Below are 18,776 nucleotides of genomic sequence, written 5' to 3' on the forward strand. Positions count from 1 at the left end.
ACAACGACGTAGACATCTTTGAGAATCTTACGCAATTCAAAAGAATGATCCAAAATTAGGTTTTATAGTGTGTTAAATGTGTACGTAACTGAAGAAAAATTCTCTCAATAGTGTTGAAACCTTTTGATAAAAGAAACCTATAAGAAATCTAATATTGAAGACAAAAGCTACAAAAAAGTTTTCTATACAGGTATACGACTAGTTTACCTGCAAAAAGTTTACCTCGTAGAGAACAAGGCGGGTCTATACTCAGGTGATCTAGTATACGTAAAACAGGTCGGTTTTCTCGGCGCTGGTTTTCTCCACAAAGCTAAAATCTGATTACACCTGGGCATAGACCCGCCTTGGTAGAGAATAGACTTTGTTAATCATATTTGGGAGAAAGCGAGTAACTTCAACAACATCAAAAACATGATAGGTACATACCATGAACATACTCACGAAAAAGCTAAAAATATACTACCACTATGGTTATAAAAGATTTAATTGTAAAATTTTTCTTCAGTCAAGCAAACGACACCAAACTAGTCAGTAAAAACTCAAAAGTGATTATGTTTATTAAAATCTAACGAGCAACATGAGTAGTCGCTTTCTCAACTGTTGCAGGCCGTTTGCAGAAAAAAAGTGTTCGAAAGAGCTACGAAATCTCACCGAAAGCACCGACAACAACTGAGGAGTTACCAGAAGTACCAAGTGCAGATAGTCTTGCCACGGTACCATCAGCGACATCTGTTTCAACAAATCAATCAGAAGATGAGTGCATCCAGAAGGTCAACATCGAACGCTTCAACGAAGGGATAACTGGAATAAAAGTGACTCCGATTAAATGGACGAAGATGGGTTACGTCAATTATCCCGAGAAAAAATACCGTGAAATCAACGAAGCTGTACGAAGAAACCTCTTCAAATTAGGACCTGAGGATGTGGAAAATACAGACTACGATGAGGTAACTATTATTATGAAGGAAAGGTTCTCGAATCTAGCCACGACAAGGAAAGAAAAATTATTGATTTTGTCGATGCTGCCAAGCTCGTGGTCTATTCAAGATGCCATTGATGAGTTCAAAACCAATAGAAATACAGCAAAAGAGGCAAAACAATTCAAAAATAACTGTCTTGCAACCAAAAATGCTAGGTCGAGTACTTCATTAACAGATGAGACAAAAGAAAAAATAATTCAATATTTTGAAGACGATGAAGTAAGTAGAGCTATGCCTGGCCAAAAAGATTATGTATCTGTAAAAAAAGATGGAAAACGTCAAGCAATCCAAAAACGATTAATGATGACTACTTTGAAAGAAGCGTATACACGCTTCAAGGAAATTAACGAAAATATTAAGGTAGGTTTTTCCTCATTTGCAAGCCTTCGTCCAAGGCAATGCAAGCTTCTATCCAATTCAGGAACACATAATGTTTGTGTGTGCACAACACACGAAAATATTAACCTAATCTTACATAGTTTGAAAAGAATCAATTTATCAAAGGATATTAAAATGTTAACTGGTAGTCTTTTGTGTGAAAATATAACATCAAATTGCTATCTACGATCTTGTTCGGATTGTCCAGATTCTTCATCATTGGAAAATACTTTATTCGCTGAGTTTGAAGAAAATTATATTGATCAGTTATCATTTGAGCAATGGGTGACCACGGATAGGTGTGACCTAGAAACTATTGTAAAACCTGTAGATGAGTTTGTGTCATTTTTTTGCTTGAAATTAGAAAGTTTAATTCCTCACGACTTTATTAAAACAGAGCAATCCCGCTTTTTAAAAAATACGAAAAATACATTACAAGATGGTGAATTTTTAGTCATTTGTGATTTTTCTGAAAACTATAGCTTTGTATTGCAAGATGAAGTGCAGTCCCATCACTGGAACGTACAACAAGCTACAATTCATCCATTCGTTATTTATTTCAATGGAAGTACGCAAATTGAACATTTCAGTTTTATTGTAATTTCCGAAGATTTAAGACACGACTCAGTATCTGTAAATTTGTTCATTGCCAAAATGATTATCTTTTTACGCGTTGATAAGGATAAAGAAATCAGAAAGATATATTTCATGTCTGATGGAGCAGCATCGCAGTACAAAAACCGTAAGAATTTTTCGAGCCTATGTCAATTTAAATCAGAGTACGGAATTGATGCAGAATGGCATTTCTTTGCTACGTCACATGGCAAAGGTCCTTGTGATGCTATTGGAGGAACCATAAAGCGCATGGCCACAAGAGCAAGTTTAGCCAAAGAACGTGAGCATCCAATTAAAACTGCAAAAGAACTATTTGATTGGGCGAATCGCAGAAAAGAAGAAGATTTAACAAAATTATCATTTTGTTTTACTACTACTGAAGAGTACGAATTAACGGCATCAGAGCTCAGCGAGCAATATAATTACGCGAAAACGATCCAAGGAACCCAAAAATTTCACTGTTTCATTCCATTGTCAGAAAATAAAATTAAAGCAAAACTATACTCGAACTGTACTGATAATGATGCAAAAGTGTTCGATATTGTAAAAAAATTGAATAACAATAAATAAATAAATAAGTATTAATAAAATGTTTTCATGATCTCATAACGCATACCCAAATCCAAAACTTTTAAAGTTTATATATAACATTTAGAAACTCATCGATCATACTCTAAAAAAAAATATCCTGGTAAAAAAAAAATTTAATTTCGTGTAATCTGTTAATTCATTTTAATTTATACATATATACATATACATATAATATTTATACATATACATAATATTTATACATATAATATACATAATACTAATGAATACATGAAAACGACTTGTTTAATTCACGCAAGGCCCTTAACAATAAAATCAGCAACAAACTGCGGTTCCCGTAATAATTTACACCGAAAAAAAAATTTTTTTTCTACTAAATGTGAAAATTGTGACATGTTTGAAATGTCATAACTTTTTTGTTTATTGGTTTACCATCACCAAATTTTTATGGTAGATAGCTAATATAATGGACCGTTTTCCCTCAAAAAATTACGTTGGTATTCCGATAGGGTTTTGAGATATTTGAGTTTTTGTGTCAAAAATTATGTTTTTAATGCAAAAAAAAATTTTTTTTACTGTGTGTATTTTTTTTGGAATCTTTATTTAGTTGTCTAACTTTGTTTCTTTAGTTGTCTAACAATCGAACGAACCGTTTTTGCTGTGCAGCTTTTTGAATATTTTTGAACCATTTTCACATACACCCTTTTGAAAAGTTAGTCGTGACTCAACTTGAAGATTTGATATCGGAAAATGACGATTTAGATGGAACTGGAAAACTGTGCAAAGTTTCAGCTCAATAGAAAAAAATGAATTAAAAAATTTACCAAATTTTGGTGCTGTTGCTTGGAATCACTCCCTTAGTTTTGCGAATATCCCAGGAGTCTGACCACTTGGAAAGATGGCATCTTCGGCAAAAATGCTCGATAACTTATGAACTATCATTGTTAGAGCTAGTTGATTCAAAATTATGCCACCAGGCGGCGCTAGTGAGCATAAAACATTTGTTTCGCAAATATCTCTGGAGCCTGATCACTTAGAACGATGGCGTCTTCGGCAGCGTTGTTCAGTACAGTATGGCCCATAAAAAAATGCGAAAATTGTTTGAACGTGAATCTAGCATCCACAAGCGTTATTTTCATTGTTTTTGCTAGTGAATGTAATTTCTGATTATTGTAGTATATTTTAACATAACTTCGCTATCTAGGAAAATTTTTGTCATATTTATCTTACTGTCCTAAATAATGTAATAAAGCAAAGAAGTTCAAACGTTTTGTCCGCCCAAAGCTAGAAACAGCGTCTGATTGTCGTATACTCTGGTGATAAACTTTCCACCTTCAAAAATCACATTTTATTGTTATAAATTTTAGTTTGTTTGGTATCAGAGGATGGAGGAGTTCTTAAAGAACGTGTTTTTCATGGTCACAATAAAATATTTTGCCAGGGTTATAGTTTTGAGGGCATTTGCGTCTTACAGGTTTGATATGCCTTTATTTTTTGTTAAAGTTTAGTAAAAAATAAATACGGAGGCCTACAACAGATTTTTGAGGATGAAATTTATTCCTTCGGTTAGAGACAACTTATATCAATACTAGCTCATAGGTTTTGAGCAAAACGGAGCCACTTACCACACTTATATGAAGGTTCAATCAAAGCTCTTCAAAATGAGCAGTTTTTTCGAAAATATGTAAGTCTCCAATGACCCAGGTATGAACCAATTCTATCATTTGATATGGGCGTATGCTGGAGACAAGACCTGTGAAGAATGTCACGCCTTCGTTGATGTTTTAGAAGCTTTCATCACATAGATATTGAACTCGTCGTCAGCATGATAAAATTTGAAGGTTTGCTTCCAATTCCTCTCTGGTAAGGCGAAAGTGACAGATAAAAATCATATACAAAGCGAAAAACTGAGTCTGAATAGATTAAACAATACAAGTAATGAATAATATTTATGTTTCATTCACATTTTCTATGTAAAAACTACCATAAAGCATGATATGACGATTTTCGCATTTTTTTATGGGCCATACTGTAGTTCAAATTATTTCTTTGTTGAATCCTTAAAGTTCGAGATTTTGTAAAATAATGATAGTTCCTGAGCTTCTGAACAACTTTGCTTAAGGTGCCTGTCGAAAAAGTCAAGATCCTGTAGTATCCACAAAACAAAAGTTTTGTGCTCACTAGCGCCGCCTGGTGGCAAAATATTCCATTTCTTGCCTCAAGTAATGAAAGTCCTTGAGCTACTGAACTACTTTGCCGAAGACACTATCTCTCTAAGTGGTCAGGCACCTGAGATATCTGCAAACAAAAGTTTAATGCGCACTAGCACCGCCTTGTGACAAAATTTTGAATCATCTAGCTCGAACAATGATAGTCCTTAACTTACTAAACATCTTTGCCGAAGACGCCATCCTTCTAAATGATCAGGATCCTGAAATATTTGCAAAACAAAAGTAAAACTTCCATGCCCATTAGTGCCACCAAGCGGTCAAATTCCGAATTAAATGCGGTACCACCAGATAGCGCTTCACCTCCAGAACAACTTTACTAAATACCCCAAGTTTCTACATTATCTAGATTTTGAGATATACCGATTTAAAACTGTGGTTTACTCGAACCGTATATAGTGCGTTCAATATTAATAGGATGGTAATTGACTGGACAATGCGTACCATTGGTACTTCGCGTACCTGCAGGTATAAAATAGATCCCATTTGTGGTCCTTAGCCTCTTGTCCAGTAACTCCTATCCCTACCTCCCCGTGGTGCCGCCTGGGGTACGAGTAACCGTAGGGAAGATCGGGTAACCAACCCTGGTGGGACCTTGGTCGCATACTGACAGGGGAGGGGGTCTCCTCTCTTCTGAGGGTGTAGCTTATCAGAGCGTCTGTTCTCCATGTCAGGGGCGGCTCAAAACAGCGTCTGTTCTCCATGTCAGGGGCGGCTGATCATCGTCCTAGTGGGACTCTAAACAGTGCTGTGCACGATGATCCTCCGGCGAGACAAGGGGTTGGTGCAGGCCTTACAAGCCAGCCGTAAAAACCTTCAGTACAGGAAGCATACAATGTAAATTCGTACCGGAACAATCGGCATAGACCCAGGCATCGAAAACGGACTAACGATTTAAAACTCGGATCATGGAACTGTAAGTCTCTCAATTTCTTGGGAAGTACCCGCATTCTTTCCGAATTATTGAGGGTCCACAAGTTCGACATCGTAGCGCTGCAGGAGGTTTGCTGGAAAGGGTCGACGGTACATACGTATAGGGATGGTTATACCATCTACCAGAGCTGCGGCAACAGACATGAGCTGGGCACAGCTTTTATCGTGATGGGCGAAATGCAGAGGCGCGTGATTGGGTGGTGGCCAATCGACAACAGAATGTGCAAGTTGAGGACCAAAGGCCGTTTCTTCAATATCAGCATAATCAACGTGCACAGCCCTCACCTAGCAAGTGACGATGACGATAAGGACGTTTTCTACGCGCAGCTGGAACGTGAATACGACGGTTGCCCAAGCCGTGATGTCAAACGAACGAAAACGGCCTTAGACTGATTGATTTCGCCGCTTCCAAAAACATGGCCATACGTAGTACCTACTTCCAGCCCAGCCTCCCGTATCGGTACACCTGGAGATCACCCCAACAAACTGAATCGCAAATCGACCACGTTTTGACTGATTGAAGACACTTCTCGGACATTATCGACGTCAGAACTTATCGCGGCGCAAACATCGATTCAGACGGTGAAAGTGCGCCAACGACTCTCCGTTGTGAACAACATTCGGTACCGACGCCCGCCACGGTACAATCTGGAACGACTCAAGCAACCCGAAGTCGCAACTGATTACGTGCAAAGCCTTGAAGCAGTGTTTCCGGAAGAGGGAGAGCTCACCGAAGCCCCTCTTGAGGACTGCTGGAGTAGTCTCAAAGCAGCCATAAACAACGCAGCGGAAGGTGCCGTTGGGTTCGTGGAAGCAAATCGACGAAACGGTTGGTTCGACAAGGAGTGTCAGACGGTTTTAGGTGAGAAAAATGCAGTGCGGGCGATGATGCTGCAGCAAGGCACCCGTCAAAACGTGGAACGATACAAACAGAAGCGAAGACAGCAAACCCATCTATTCCGGGATAAAAAGCGCCGCCTGGAAGAGTTGTAGTGCGAAGACATGGGGCAGCTGTATCGTTCTCAAGAAACACGAAAGTTCTACAAGAAACTAAATGCATCCCGCAAAGGCTTTGTGCCGCGAGCCGAAATGTGCCGGGATAAGGATGGAGGTATCTTGACGGACGAACGTGAGGTGATTGAAAGGTGTAAGCAGCACTACGATGAACACCTAAACGGCTCAGAGGAGGAAGATCAAGACAGCAAGAGGAATGGCTTCATCAGTACGACGGATGAAGGAGACGTGCCAACTCCCACAATAGGTGAAGTTAAGGATGCTATCAAACAGCTCAAGAACAACAAAGCAGCTGGAAAGGATGGTATTGGAGTGAAACTTATTAAAATGGGCCCGGACAGGTTGGCCACTTGTCTGCACCGATTGATAGCCAGGATCTGGGATACAGAACAGCTACCGGAGTAGTGGAAGGAGGGAATAATATACCCAATATACACAAAGGGTGACAACTATCGAGCGATCACCATTCTTAACGCAGCCTATAAAGTGCTTTCCCAGATCATCTTCCGCCGTCTATCGCCATTGGCAAGCAGATTTGTGGGAAGTTATCAAGCCGGTTTTGTGGACGGGCGATCGACGACAGACCAAATCTTTATGTTGCGGCAGATCCTCCAAAAGTGTCGCAAATATCAAGTCCCTACGCACCACCTATTCATTGATTTTAAAGCGGCCTATGATACCATCGACCGCGAAGAGCTATGGAAGATTATGGACGAGAGGTTTTCCCGGGAAACTGACTAGACTGATCGAAGCAACGATGGATAGTGTACAGTGCTGTGTGAAGATATCGGGTGCATTATCGGACCCGTTTGAAACACGCAAAGGACTTCGACAAGGCGATGGAAGGTGTTATGAAACGGGCGGGCTTCAACATGCGGGGCACGATCTTCAATAAATCCAGCCAGTTCATCTGCTTTGCTGACGACGTGGACATTGTCGGAAGAACGTTCCAGGTGGTTTCTGAACAGTATACCAGGCTGAAACGTGAAGCAGATCGGGTTGGATTGAAGGTAAATACGTCGAAGACGAAATATCTGCTGGCTGGAGGAACCGAGCGCGATAGAGCTCGCATTGGCAGATGCGTGATGATCGACGGGGATGAGTTCGAGGTGGTGGACGAATTTGTCTACCTCGGATCATTGATAACGTCGGATAACAACTGCAGCAGAGAAATTCGAAGACGTATCATTGCCGGAAGTCGTGCTTACTATGGACTCCACAAGACCTTGCGGTCTGGTAAACTTCACTTCCGTACTAAGTGTACCATGTGCAAGACGCTGATAAGACCGGTAGTACTCTACGGGCATGAGACGTGGACAATGCTCGAAGAGGACCTGCAAGCGCTAGGAGTTTTTGAACGACGTGTGCTTAGGACGATCTTCGGCGGAGTATGTGAGAACGGCGTATGGAGGAGAAGAATGAACCACGAGTTTGGGCAACTCTACGGTGAACCCAGTATCACGAAAGTCGCCAAAGCTGGAAGGGTACGATGGGCGGGACACGTTGTGAGAATGCCGGACAACAATCCCGCAAAAATGGTGTTCACCTCAAATCCGGCCTGTACAAGACGAAGGGGAGCGCAACGAGCTAGGTGGTTTGACCAAGTGGAGCAGGATCTTGGAAGTGTGGGGCGATCGAGGAATTGGAGGTTAGCAGCCATGGACCGAGTTAGTTGGCGTAACATTGTGGCGCAGGTCATGTCTTGAAGGACGAAGAGCCAGCTAAAGTAAAGTGAAGTAGTCAGTAGGGTGCAGAGCTACTTGGGCACTTCCATGATTCACATGGGGGGTTTTTCTCGGCCAAAATGTTTGAAAATTTTCAATAGGAAGCGTTTTCACACGACGCATAAGGTCGATCCAGGCGATTGCTGATCAATACATCAGGCTAAAACGTGAACCAGGATTTCGAGGACTAAGCATCTACTGAAATGAGAAATGGAAACAAAAGGCTTATATTGGCAGAAGTTTGACATTCGACGGCAATGGACTCGGGGTTGTAGATAAGTTCATAAACCTGTTAGGATCACTGGTGTCGTCGGATAACTACTGCAGCAGAGAAATTTGGAGACGTATTCCGGAAGTCGTGCTGTTTAACTTCACCTCCGTACTAAGTATAACATATATAAAACCTAGGATACGTGGGACATTCGAGAAACTGGAGACAAATAGCCCTCGAATCGAATAAATTAGAGGAATATTGTAAAGCAGATGCGATCCTGCGTAATGTTGGACCAGTAAAAGTAAGTAAGTCATCATATGACGATCCATCGAAGATTCTTATTGAGACGCTCCAGTCTTTGATTAACTACACATTACAAAGAAAAGCAAAAGTCAAACATTTTTCAATGCCACGCCGTAAATCCACTCAAAAACAGCATCAACTAAGTTCGACATCCACCTCGAGGCAGTAATTTAGCGGAAAAGATCCAATCCTGGTCGTAAATTTCCAGAAATTATAGCCCGTCATGTTTGAGCCATTCCTGTGCTAAGGAATAACGCTGAACGGACAGAGAACCTTGACAAGCTCCAGTAAAGAGCACCAGCCGCCCGGCAGCGAAACGTTCGAAAGAATCGAAAGCTTCAATTCAACATCGTCGAAGGTCGCCCGTTTCTCGCTTCCGTGAAATGCTCCCCCACAACCAGAACACCTCTCCTCTTTCTGCTCAGGGCGTTGATTGAGTAGTACTATTCTGCAACGTGGTACTTACCCAGCTTTCGTTGCACCTTGTGCTTTTTCCACCTCGGTGGTGGTGTTTCCGTTGGACCAGGCCAGGATCGATGAGAGGGACCGAAACGGACGGAGCTTTTCCACTTTCGAACCAAGTGGACAAGGATATGCATATTTATGGCAGTATAAGATGCAAATAAAATTGTTTTTCGCTCGCTTTGCTTTTCCGAGCTGTCCAACGGTAAACAACGAACAGCACTCGAAACCCTGGAATTGTGCTATAAATATGATACTTGAACCGAGGGCACGGTGTTACCTGGAGCGTTGTTATCAGACAAAAAATCTGTATCGAATCTTTGCTCACCAGGTGCTTTTTATGGTTATACTGCATGATTGGCCGATATTCCAATAAAAAATCGTAGGCTCCGCTTTGAAGCTACTACCCAAGTTCTAGAGGAAGCAGTGATTTTGAAATTGTTCTGTTCAAAGTTTGTTTGTGTACATATTTTTAACATCTGTGTGAACTTTCGAAATATCAATTCAACAACATTTTCGACCCATCAATAACATTAGGGTAGAATAAAGTAGTATTTAAATTCCAATAATTGTCTTTTCAGTTGCTCAATACTAAATCGCATTTACAAAAATTCATCCTGATTACATATTTCTATGAACATTCACGCGCTATGAGCTATTGCTGAGACAATTCCACGAAACAATAGTAACGCTCAGTCTCGTTGGATTTTCTGTTATTTCCGATGAGTTTTCCAGTTCATTTTTTTATCGAATCTCTCTCTGATAAATTCCTAAGTAATCCGGTAATTACATACAGAGTGGTATGAACCAACACTCTAAAAACTATAGTCAATTTGCTTTTGCCTTCATATCATTCACCAACACCTATTGTAGGCCATCCTGAACACTTGAAGGTTAAATGAAACCTATTTCAGAAGAAAATGGTACAAATCTTATTCAGAAGTTCACATATGATGGTTAATAATTTTGATTTACCATAGCATCAAAAGGACGAACAATTAGATTTAACCAGGTTTTTGATCAAGTGCCACATTTGGGCATCAGGTGGCCCGGATCATATCTCGTGACGAGGTCCCTTGGTACAAAATTAACGGGAAACACTAAGCATAGGAAAGTTTAGTATTGAAAAATATATAACATTACACGAAATTGACTAAACCAACATTACATCGTGAATGTTGCGTAAAATTATTCATCTGTTTGAAATTCTTGAAAAGTCGTACATGATAGATTATGAGATTGTACTTTAAGTGAATCGTTTTCAATCAAGTCTAGAATTAGAAATGTTCCAGTTGAAATTTAAACCATATGATTTATCGAGATATGAATAACAATAGTCATTAATTATTTTATTTTATTTTGTAGAAATTTTTCGATTCTCTACCTTTACTGTTAGATCCTATCGCGACTGGAATAAACAATATGGTTTAAAACATCGAATTTGATTTTCGTAACGGTAAAGTAACGAACGATTGTCTTACGTTACTTACTATCCCCAAGGATCATGTCTTAATTCCTTGCTTTATAATTTTGATGTTCCAATATATTGACAACAGTTTGTAAGAACTACGCACGTTTGAACAGGTAACTTGCGGTTGATGCTATGGTTTCTGTAAATATCCCTTGAGCAGAAATCTTGCAAAGACAATAGCAAAATAACCTCAACAATCTATTTACTAGTGCAAGTAATTTGTGGATCGAGGAAAGTATAATGGAAATTTAATTCTGTAGATTTGGGTCAAAATTATGGTAAAACCTTAGCTTTTGGTAAAAATTCCAACATATAAACAAGTTCTGTGGATTTGGGTCAAAATTATAGTATTAACTCTAAGTTAAAATTGTAAACCGTGAAAATGTAAGTAAAAATATAAAAATCCGGCACAAATAAAAAAGAATACAGTAGAAGATGGTAATATCGAGTTTTCGGTAGAATTTTAGAAGTGTTTCGTAGATTCAGTATCCTAATAGTAAAAACAAGAAAACAAATAATATACCGAGTATATTGAGTATATTGAATAGATGAAGTTTCAATATCATTCCAGGACATAGAGCACTGTAATTTTGACAGAACCTTTCCAGAAAGGTGTGACAGATCGCTATTAAATAGAACAGAGTGAGAAGAGGGGATTTTTTTTTATTTCCGTACGGCTTTGGGCCGAAAGGTATTAGATTTTCATGAAACTTTTTCCACAGGCAGGGCTCATCAAAATATGAATAAAAAAAATTGAGAAAAATTCAGGGTCGCCTATTTTTCCGGAAAACTCAGTTGGAAATTTTTTGTTTCCCCCTGACACTACTTACTTTGAAAAATCATAACTCAAGAACGAAGCATCGTAGAAACAAAGTTTTTTTTATGAAAATGAAAGCAAATTTTCTAAGGAATAGAAAAAAATGTTAACTGGAAAAAGTTTTCAACAAAATTTTCCACCGTTGAGAAAATTCGTAAGAAAAAGCCGGAAAAACTATGCTCCAACTCGTGGAAAATTTTCAAAAAAATATTTTTGAGAAGGTAATTTCATAAGCTTTAATCACCAAAATTTTTGAAATGGTATTTATTTCCGTTTTTGAGTTATGGCCAATTTCGTAAAAAATGTGCAAATGTGCCATTTAGAGCCTTTTCTTTGAAAAATAATAGCTCAAGAAAGAAGCATGGTGGAAACAAAGTTTTGTTTTATGAAAATGAAAGCAAATTTTCTAAGGAATAGAAACAATGTTAACTGGAAAAAGTTTTCCACAAAATTTTCCACCGTTGAGAAAATTTGTAAAGTAAAGCTGGGAAAACTATGTTCTTACTCGTGTAAGATTTTCAAAGAAATATTTTTGAGAACAGAATTTTATAAATTTCATTCACTGAAATTTTCAAGATGTACTACTTTTTAATTCCTACGTTTGATCCTAGTTTTGTGAAAAATGCCCAGATTTCTCGTACAAGTCTTTTCCTTCGAAAATCATAACTGAAGATAAAAGCGTCACAGAAACATTTTTTTGTCAAATCGGAATCAAATTTTCTCAAAACTTTGAGATTTTTTGAATTGGAATAAGTTTCCCAGGACATTTTTCACCGTTAAGGGGATTTTTTATTATTATCGTACAAATTGGGCCGAAGGGTCTCAGATTTTCATGAAACTTTTTCCACAGGCAGGGCTCATGGATGTATGAATAAAAATAAATTGAGAAAAATTCAGGGTCGCCTATTTTTCCGGAAAACTCAGGTGGAATTTTTTTGTTTTCCCTTGACACTACTTACTTTGAAAAATCATAACTCATGTACGAAGCATCGTAGAAACAAAGTTTTTTTTATGAAAATTTAAGCGAATTTTCTCAAAAATCCAAAAAAAATATGAACTGGAAAAAGTTTTCCACAAAATTTTCCACCGTTGGGTAAATTCGTAAAGAAAAGCCGGAAAAACTATGCCCGAACTCGTGGAAAATATTCAAAAGAATATTTTCGAGAAATTATTTTATAAGCTTTAATCACTGAAATTTTTGGAATGCACTTTTTTTTTCGTTTTTGAGTTATGGCCAATTTTGTGAAAAATGTCCAGATGTTGGTTGGTTTGACTTTATTAACGAGATTTTTAGCCCTGGGCTAGTTCATCTCGGGACCAACGGCTTTACTTCCCTTCCGAAGGAAGTCGTCACTATAACTTTTTACGTCATAAGTGACTATGTCGGGGATGGGATTCGATCCCAGGTCCTCGGCGTGAGAGGCGAGTGTTCTAACCACTACACCAGGTCCGTCCCCAATGTCCAGATGTGCCATATAAGACTTTTCTTTAAAAAATCATAACTCAAGCGCGAAACATTGTAGAAACAAAGTTTTTATATGAAAATTTAAGCAAATTTTCTCAGAAATCCAAAAAAAAAATGAACTGGAAAAAGTTTTCCACAAAATTTTCCACCGTTAGGGAAATTCATAAAGAAAAGCTGGAAAATCTATGCCGGAACTCGCGGAAAATTTTTATTAAAATATTTTTGAGAAGGAAACTTTATAAACTTCAATTCTGGTATTTTTTAGGATGTACTTTTTTTTTGTTCCTGAGTTATGGTCAATATTGTAAAAAATGCAAAGATTTGCCATACATGCCTTTTCGTTTAAAAATCATGACTCAAGACTCATCATGACTTGTCGAACCGGTAATGGAGCACTTCACGCAAATTTTCATCTTTTCCGTAATCCACCAAACTCCATTCGAATGAAGCTTACTGATGAGGCCTTGGCTGAACGATCGTAGATTTGTCCTTACTGATTTGTGGCCGTCCAGTCCGAAGGGGTTACAGCATAAAGAATTGTATTCGTAATATTGAACTTTGTCCATTTCAACAGTTTCGGGAAAACTTTTTTCACTTTACAAAAAATAATAACGAGGAATATACAGCTGATAGACAACACTTGCACTTTCTCACTGCTCTTTGTTAGTTTTTGGTAAACTTATGATTCTCAAGCCATTTCAACGCTTTAAACTTGGATTGGTAAATACCTATTTGTCATATTGTCTACCCATTTATTTAAATGTCAATTTTGTAGTTACCTAACAGGAAAAAATTGCCTACATTCTGATTGAAGAAAACTTTGTTTTTATGTAGTTTCGTTCTTAAGAAATTTTGTTTATGAACTTATAAATTTGTAAATATATGGTTCAAACAGCTCATCCTAGCAATATTTGATCATGTTTTAGGAACGAAAAATGAGCGTATTGAAAAATATTGTGGGATCGGATCTTACTGATCGCTCTTTTCAAATATACTTTGTTTGAAAGCTGGAATAGCTAATCGGGTTTTCATTATATGTTTTCATAAACAGTGAAAAATGTCCTGGGAAACTGATTCCATTTCAAAAATTTCATATTTTTGAGATAATTTCAATCCGGTTCGACAAGTCATGATGAGTCTTGTGTCATGATTTTTAAACGAAAAGGCATGTATGGCAAATCTTTGCATTTTTACAAAATTGACCATAGATCAGGAACTAAAGAAAAGTACATCCTAAAAGTTACCAGAATTGAAGTTTATAAAGTTTCCTTCTTAAAAATATTTTATTAAAAAATTTCCGCGAGTTCGGGCATAGATTTTCCAGCTCTTCTTTATGAATTTCCCCAACGGTGGAAAATTTTGTGGAAAACTTTTTCCAGTTCATATTTTTTTTTTGGATTTCTGAGAAAATTTGCTTAAATTTTCATATAAAAACTTTGTTTCTACAATGTTTCGTTCTTGAGTTATTATTTTTCAAAGAAAAGTCTAATATGGCACATCTGGACATTTTTCACAAAATTGGCCATAACTCAAAAACGAAAAAAAAAGTGCATTCCAAAAATTTCAGTGATTAAAGCTTATAAAATTACCTTCTCGAAAATATTTTTTTGAAAATTTTCCACGAGTTCAGGCATAGTTTTTCCGGCTTTTCTTTACGAATTTTTCCAACGGTGGAAAATTTTGAGGAAAACTTTTTCCAGTTCATATTTTTTTTGGATTTTTGTGAAAATTTGCTTTAATTTTCATATAAAAACTTTGTTTCTACGATGCTTCGTTCTTGAGTTATGATTTTTCAAAGTAAGTAGTGTCAAGGGAAAACAAAAAATTTCCACCTGAGTTTTCCGGAAAAATAGGCGACCCTGATTTTTTCTCAATTTTTTTTATTCATATATCCATTAGCCCTGTCTGTGGAAAAAGTTTCATGTAAATCTGAGACCCTTCGGCCCAAACCCGTACGGTAATAAAAAAAAACCCCCTTAAGGAAAATAAATAATGATAACCCGATTAGCTATTCCAGCTTGCATGCGTGCGTGATACAAGATTCCATTCAAAGCCATTACTTTGTACGACTTCAAGTAACAATACATCCATTTGTAATTTATTACAAAGACACATCTTCGATCGAAGTCTTAAATTTTGTTGTAATTGCTGAAATTAAAAAGCATAACACGACGTCAGTTTATGCTTTTCAAACAAAACTAATTTCAAGATTGAAAAACAAATTTCCGGAGCTTGAAAAAATCATTTATCTTTCTGATGGTTGCGGAGAGCAATACAAAAATAAATCAAATTTCAAAAATGTGTGCAACCATGAAAATGATTTTAAAATTAGAGCAGAATGGCACTTTTTCCCAACCTCACATGGAAAAGGTATCGGTGGCAACATAAAGCGAATGGCTAGAGATGCTAGTATTAGAAAGTCAGCAGAAATTAATAACGCCAAACAATTTTGGGCTGTGTCGCAAAAGGTGAAAGACCAATTTAAAAAAGATTGGGAATTTAACTATGCAATAGAAAATGACTATTCAGAGGCTGAAAAATTTCTTCAGGAATGATTTTCTAACCTTGTTCCAATTCCTGGAACAAAAAAATATCATTCATTTATACCAAAAGACGAACGGCATTTTTGCTAGTGAATTCTCAGATGCACATGAATACCAAGAAAATACAGCATGCTTTGTTCTTAATAATACAAACAAACGAAAATCTTCTGGTGTTAGCAACCAAAGACAATCTTCCCGGTTGAAAAAATAGATAGTATTAAGATGAAAATGTAAGTTATATACTGAATAATTGAATAAATAAAATTAAAATAATAATAATAATAATAATGTTATCTGTTCCATAGAAAAGAAAGAATCCCTTTTCAGTGTAATGAAAAATTGAGGCAGAAACAGTTTTTCCAGTTTTTCTTAGCTTTGTAATTTTTCATGAAAAATATCTTCCATTCCGACTTATACTTCATTAAAACCAATCCCATATCTTTTTATCAGATGTTTTAGAAAATTTGCAATTGCTTTAATAAAAAATCTTTGTTTTTCCGATGCTTCGATTGAAATATGGGTTTTCAAAGAAAAGGCTTATATGGTCATGGGGACGGACCTGGTGTAGTGGTTAGAACACACGCCTCTCACGCCGAGGACCTGGGATCGAATCCCATCCCCGAGATAGTCACTAAAAATTTCAGTGACGACTTCTTTCGGAAGGGAAGTAAAGCCGTTGGTCCCGAGATGAACTAGCCCAGGGCTAAAAATCTCGTTAATAAAGATAAAAAAAAATTATATGGTCATTTTCCACAAAATTTGCCATAACTCAAAAACGAAAAAAAGTACATTTCAAAAATTTCAGCGATTAAAGCTTATGAAATTACCTTCTCAAAAATATATTTTTGAAAGTTTTCCACTAATTGGAACATAGTTTTTCCGGCTTTTCTTTACGAATTTTCTCAACGGTGGAAAATTTTGTGGAAAACTGTTTCCAGTTGATTTTTTTTTTATTCCTGAGAAAAATTGCTTTCATTTTCATAAAAAACTTTGTTTCTACGATGCTTCTTTCTTGAGTTATGATTTTTCAAAGAAAAGGCTCAAAATGGCACATTTGCACATTTTTTACAAAATTGGCCTTATGCTTAAAGCTTATGAAATTATATTCTCAAAAATATTTTTTTGAAAAATTTCCACGAGTTGGAGCATAGTGGAAAATTTTGTAGAATACTTTTTCCAGTTAATTTTTTTTTTATTCCTGAGAAAATTTGCTTTCATTTTCATAAAAAAAAACTTTGTTTCAGCGATGCTTCGTTCTTCAGTTATAATTTTTCAAAATAAGTAGTGTCAGGGGAAAACAAAAAAATTCCGGGAGTTTTCCGGGAAAATAAGCGACCCTGATTTTTTCTCAATTTTTTTTTTCATATATTGATGAGCCCTGCCTGTGGAAAAAGTTTCATGAAATTCTGAGACCCTTCGGCCCACTTTGAACGGAAATAAATAAAAATCCCCAAGAGTTTCTTATTTTATACAACCTGGATGGTTTTCATTAGCGATTCCCATTGAAACTGAGAAATCCACATTAGCATCGTATTAAGTTTATTAGGTACTGGCTAAAAACTAACATAGACATGTCATAGTATCTATAAGAAATTGTATCATATTTGTATTTTATATATAAAATGATGAATAAAAAACATAATTCATTGAATTGTGTTTAACTTTTTTCACTTATCGGTGGCCCCCTTTTACTTCTTCTTTCTGGCGTTACGTTCCAACTGTAACCAAGCCTGCTTCTCAGTTATGTGTTTGTTATGAGCACTTCAACAGTTATTGTTGGATAGATTTTTCCAAAATAACAAATAACAAGAAAGTAGTTGATATAATTAAGAAATAAAATTACAGTATATATATATATATATATGGTTGGTTGTACGATCTTGCCGCGATGAGAGGGCTTTACCCATTAGCCGGGCTTAGCCCTGGGGACCAAAGGTACACCGTTGTGATAGAATCAAATTTTTATTGCCACGTTTAAATTTACCGTGTATATCTCGGAAGCGATGCATCTCAGCTAAATTTTACTTGAGTATTTTTTGATAGAAATTTTTCATATTTAAAAATATATACCGTAAAATGGGGTGTTAAGGACTTGTGGGGTTTTAAGGGATTGAACTTCTCAATCAAGTTCGACAAATCACAGAAACGTGGAAAGTCGATACATAAGTCATCTGAAAAGCTCGATCTGTTCGGAGGATTGTGAGCTGCATTATGTAATAGGAGCTATCTATTAATATGAAGTATTGTGGTTGCTAGATATTGAAAACTTGTCAAAACATGTTTGTTTGAATTTTATGGGCTAAATACATTCATCTACAAAACCATCAAATAAATTTGAGAAAAAATCGCGAGTAGCGTAGAAGAAAAGTAAATTTAATTGAGATCATAGTGCAGACAAAAACTTCTTAAAATTATATCTGGTTTTCGATTTATAGAAAGTTTTATGAAAAAAGTCTCGTTTTGAAAATAAGTGGGGTGTTAAGGGATTATCCATTCTAACTTTTCTAAGTTACTAAACTCCTTTGATTTATGCCATTATGTATTTCAATATAGCTTTGGGTTGTTCCGTGAAGTAAACCTGCATGGAAAGTTAAGGGATCTATTTCGTAAGTCACTGGATATCACCAAAAAAAACTTATCTCAAAATTTGGTAAAATTGTTAGGAAAATGTAGATTAAAACTGAATTGGGGACACGACTGTGTTAATTATGTTCTAGATTATGGCTTTCAGTCAAAAACTCAAATGCTCAAAAACACTTTTTAAGTTTTCATGTCCGAAACGTCGGATGAAAACTTACAATCCGTTTTGAGCATAATAGACTGAAGGCCATAACCTAAAAGATAAAAACTGATTAAGGTGAATGTGGGGTTTTCATGATAGTATTTTCAAAAGCTGTTCCATCGCATTGGTGAAAAGTTTGAAAATAGGAATGGTTATCTTATATGAGATGATTTTAGAGCTATTAATTCTTCTAAGCACTATCTACGTCCTAGATAAACAATAATAATATAAGGTTATTTCCGATCTATTTTGGAAAACTTTTAAGGCTTCGTGGTCATGTGTTAAGTGTTGTCGAGCA

This window comes from Aedes aegypti, chromosome 2 (genome assembly GCF_002204515.2).
Source record: "Aedes aegypti strain LVP_AGWG chromosome 2, AaegL5.0 Primary Assembly, whole genome shotgun sequence".
Taxonomy (NCBI): Eukaryota; Metazoa; Arthropoda; class Insecta; order Diptera; family Culicidae; genus Aedes; species Aedes aegypti.